This window comes from Patagioenas fasciata, chromosome 1 (genome assembly GCF_037038585.1).
Source record: "Patagioenas fasciata isolate bPatFas1 chromosome 1, bPatFas1.hap1, whole genome shotgun sequence".
Classification (NCBI taxonomy): domain Eukaryota; kingdom Metazoa; phylum Chordata; class Aves; order Columbiformes; family Columbidae; genus Patagioenas; species Patagioenas fasciata.
In genome coordinates, this window is record NC_092520.1 from 147313389 (window position 1) to 147317798 (window position 4410).

General features: G+C 44.0%; 1 long non-coding RNA gene across 1 annotated transcript; it reads right to left on the bottom strand.

The window, feature by feature from the left end:
* Window positions 1-300: 300 nt before the first annotated feature.
* LOC136097255 (uncharacterized) lies at window positions 301-3502 on the bottom strand. The gene is made up of 3 exons (XR_010650764.2): window positions 3359-3502; window positions 2638-2724; window positions 301-442 (listed from the first exon to the last, which is right to left on the bottom strand). It is a non-coding gene; the product is annotated as an uncharacterized lncRNA (long non-coding RNA).
* Between the last annotated feature and the right edge of the window lie 908 nt (window positions 3503-4410).

The following is a 4410-nucleotide window of genomic DNA, read 5'->3' on the forward strand; positions in this document are numbered from 1 at the left end:
TGAAACGGGCACAGTTCCTCGGTCCTCTGTAGGTTTTTCCTGTGTGCTCAATCAAGTTATTCAGTGCATCTGTGCTTCAACTCCCAAACGTCAAGAGAGGGTGATACCACAACATTCCCACACTCAGCTTGACAGGACTGTGTCAAGTATAGACTTTGAAGGTTGGGTTTGAGACTTGGCTTCTGCTTGGTCTCTGATCTTTGTCACCAAGCTGCCCATTTGTCTCGTACAGCACCAAGGGAGGCTCAGCTGGACTAAGGAAACCCTCTGCCCCTTGACAAGCTTCTCCACATACCCAGTGCAGTTGTTCTTTACTTGCATGTTCCCTGGAACACCAGATCCACAGCACATGTGCAGAATGAGTTGATGGCAAAAGTCACAATCCCATGACTTTCCTTTGGGACAGTGGACCCCAGAGAGCAACAACTGGGGGTTCCCAAGGCTGAAATAAAAGCACACGAAGGAAGAAAGTTTGAGAATTAGGACACACAGCACAGTTAGAAGGCAGTCTTTGTCTTTAGTCTTCTATATATTTACATCAAAACATCAGAGGAACACAGGAATGGTCTTGAGAAGTGAGATCTGCAGAGTAACCTTTGGACCAATGCGGCTTGTGACAGCCTAGCAGGTAGAACATTAGGTCAAACAAAGGAGACTTGACCCTTTAAAGATGACACTAACCCTGATGCTTCTTCGTAAGATGCTTTTCACGTGGGCTCTATATGATCATTTTACACTGCCTGCCTTTCTGATCTTGCACCTCTTCCAATCCTTCTGCTGAGCTTTCCAACATAAATTTGTGCTCGTGCCTCATACGGGTCAGGGCGACATATCTTGCTAAAAATTCCCTCTTCAGACCCCCTTCCTTTTATACAGCGAGAGTAAAACAAAGGAACCAGAACACAGCATGTAACTGTAGCCTTCAAGTTTAAGCCCACACTAGCAAGCCTATATCTATATTCAGATTAGATTCACAAAAAAAAAAAAAAAGCCTAACAAGTCTATGTTGTTCTAAGCTATGAGAAAAGGAGGAATAAAAAGAAGGAACGCTATCTGGTTGGAGAAGAAATAAAAGCTGCATACAGGAAAGCACAGAGCATGGACCATGGCTTTTTGCTATTACTTGTCAAAAAGGCAAGACAGAGGCTTTTTGAGTGTAGTTAGTATCAGCAATAGGGGAATTTCCCCACTAATGGGAAAACCGCAGCAAAATTTCACAAGGAGGAGATGTGTGAGAAACAAATTCTGATGTTCAGCGCCACCTCACTACACTTTAAATCCCTCTCTTGGAGGAACACCTTGTGCCATGCAATGTTTTAGCATCGTGAGGTCTCATGCAACTGACAGGAACAGCTACACAACTCTGGAGGCTTCCAACCATACGACTGCATGTGGGCTGCCAAGATCCTGCTCTGTACTCCCTCATAGCCCTGCAGACTTGTTTCAGCTCCCACCAGGGAAACTCACATTCACCTCTAGCCTTGCATGTTTTTTAACGCCTGACAACCGAGCATCTTTCTTCACAAGTGAGTAATACAGGGACTGTACTACTCATCTTTCTCCATGACTGAGTACCCTGTTTCCATGAAAATAAGACAGGGTCTTATATTAGTTTTTGCTCAAAAATGTATTACTTTTTTACATGTATAGCTGCCTGGACACTATTTAAATTGACTTTTTTATGAACTGTAACTAGGGCTCATTTTTTGAGTAGGGTTTATATTTCGAGCATCCTCAAAAATCCTGAAAAATCATGCTAGGGCTTGTTTTCAGCGTAGGTCTTCTTTTCGGGGAAACAGGGTAATATGGGGACTGTACTACTAACCTCATTTAGGCATTCAAAGAAGGAAGTCAGTTTTGTTAAGCCTTGCAGAAAGTCACACCTAATGATAACTGTTGCATTACTTTGATTCCAGGGACAACATCACAACCCAGTAGGACAAAGCAGCCAGACTAAGCTCCTCTGCTCAGAGGACCCCAGGCACCACAATATTGGTCAGGATGGGGCTACCTCTTCATCCACCGTATGAGCTTTATGTTCTCTAGGAGGAGATGGCTGTGGGTGCCAGGGATGGATGTGCAGAACGGTTACATCAGGGCACTGTGTGTCCGGAAGTAAACCCAACAGGAAGGATATGCTTTTGCAGGATGTGTTTGTCATATTACTTGAAGTTTTAGGTGAAAGGCAACTCTTTCACTCAGATATCCCTCCAAGACCAAGGACTTCACACTGTTTCAGAAGAGCGGTGCAGCACAGAAGGGTTTCAGTGCAGCTAGAGAAGTGCTACTGATGACAGATGCAATATAAGTGAGCACAGAGAAAAGCTCTTTCAGTTTGTTAAAATGTAAGGCTTAGAGCCTGGAAGAAGGGAGGCTGGAACCAGCCCTATGGAAAACTCCTGTGGAATTTAATGGAAAAAAATATTACAGATTTTGAAAGCTTATTGGGAATATTCCTTCCCCTGAAAAGGTTTTGGGGTTTTTGCATTGGTTTCCTTGAAATCTGTCCTCACACATTTCTGTGGACCCTCCTGGATTCATACCTATTACATTTCACTAGACTTTTCCATGCAGACATGCAAACTGAAACCACAGAAAATATTTTCATGCACCCTCCACCCTCCAGAGCAAACCCACCACGTTCTCCCCGACTCCAGTGAGGTGTGACGTGGCGGCTTCCTCAGAGGTGGCAGCCAGCTGCAGCAGGCAGAGAGGCAGCAGAACCTGGGTGGAGGGAAATAAAGCCAGCTTTTAGGTAAAAATCTTGTGCTCACTACCTTTTTCCTTCTTTCTTTTGCAGCCAGGCTGCACAGTGCTAAATCAATAGGCTCACAAATCTGAGGAAGTTTATAAGCCAGTCTTGGTAGAGAACAGTGACAATCCTAAATATGAGGTGTCCATGAGCTAGCAAATCCTGCTCTGGTGAGCATGAGTGCACCTCCTGTTGAGACCAGAGGGAGCCGCTCCCAATTACACTAATGCTGAATATGGCCCCATTACTGACTTTTTTTAATTGTTGGACATTGTTAAAAAAAATAAAGACACTGGAAAAATGTGCATTCTATCAAGTGTTGTGAAACTGTGTGGGTTGGAGAAGGCTCAGTTTTTAATAAAGGAAACATTCATTGCATCCTATTTCAAGGACTTCTGTTAGATAGAAAGGAGGAGGCAAGCAGGAAGCTGAGGCCTTCCTCCTGCTAGTTCTCCCTTTGCTATCAAACAGCATTTTTAATGAAAAATAAAAGGGGAAAGAAAGAAAGAAAAAAAAAGGAGGGGGGAATCGGAAATCCCTTTTCTTTTTTCTTCATTCTTAGTGGCTGTGTACATGTAACCGTGGAGGCCGGGGAAGTTTCCTTACCTTCACCAGGAGCAGAGCCTGGCATCACATATAGTGTGAGAGTGCTGGGTGCTCAGCTGGCTCTGTGGGGATCTTGACCATGTTCCCTTCACAGGAAAAGGGGACAGACTAGCCTTTTTACTGCTACTGTCAGGTTAACTTTTGAAAGGTTCCTGTGGAATGTAAAATATATACATATATATTTAGTATATATATATTTAGAGACAGATTTAAACCATCCTGAAAACTCAGCATACGTTCCTTGAGTTATGTCCAGGCATACCTACAGTCTTCAGTTCTATTACATTTTCAGAGACGTTTTCCACTAGGACAGTATCAGCCTCCAGAATTTTAGGTATAGTTCATTCTTCCCAGCTTCCCTCTGCTCTGCTTCTTCCTTATTGTTTTCATCTGCTAGTACATCCCTGCCTGATTTGTCATAATTTCATGTTGACATACTGTAGCAAGACAATTGCAGCTGCTGTCTCTGAAGAATGCAAACAGGGATCTGTCATCTCCTCTCCCTCTCTTTCTCCCTTCCTTACCCTCCCCCTCACAGCAGGGACGGATTTCTCCAAGAACGAAGGGACCGTGTCACCGAGAAGTGACTGTGGTCTGCCCATGCAGAGAGCGGGCAGATGATCCCTTGTCAGTCAGGTCTCGGTTTGGAAATCACAGTTTATGCTCAGGCTAAAGGCTCACCCGTGCAAGTGTCTGTGTGTTTATGTAGTCAACTCTGGGATGCAAACGGCATTCCTCTTATCATACGGAGAAAGGATATGAGCTCATTCATAAAGAATCCCGGCTCTGGGGTGCCCCACTCACTTAATCCAAGCATCCCCTTCATGCCCCTTCTTCTGAGAGAGTGGAAGAAAAGCAAAGCACAGTGCTATTGGCTTTTAATAAGTGGGATAATATATTTCAGAGAGGAGCTCAGACAGGAGAGGAAATGAACTTGGCTAGACAGTCACTTATAATAAAAAAAAAGGGGGGGGGGGGGGAAATTTGCAAGGCTCATTCCATTATTTCATGTAAATACACTTGGCTGTTTTAAGACAGGCTGATATAATCAT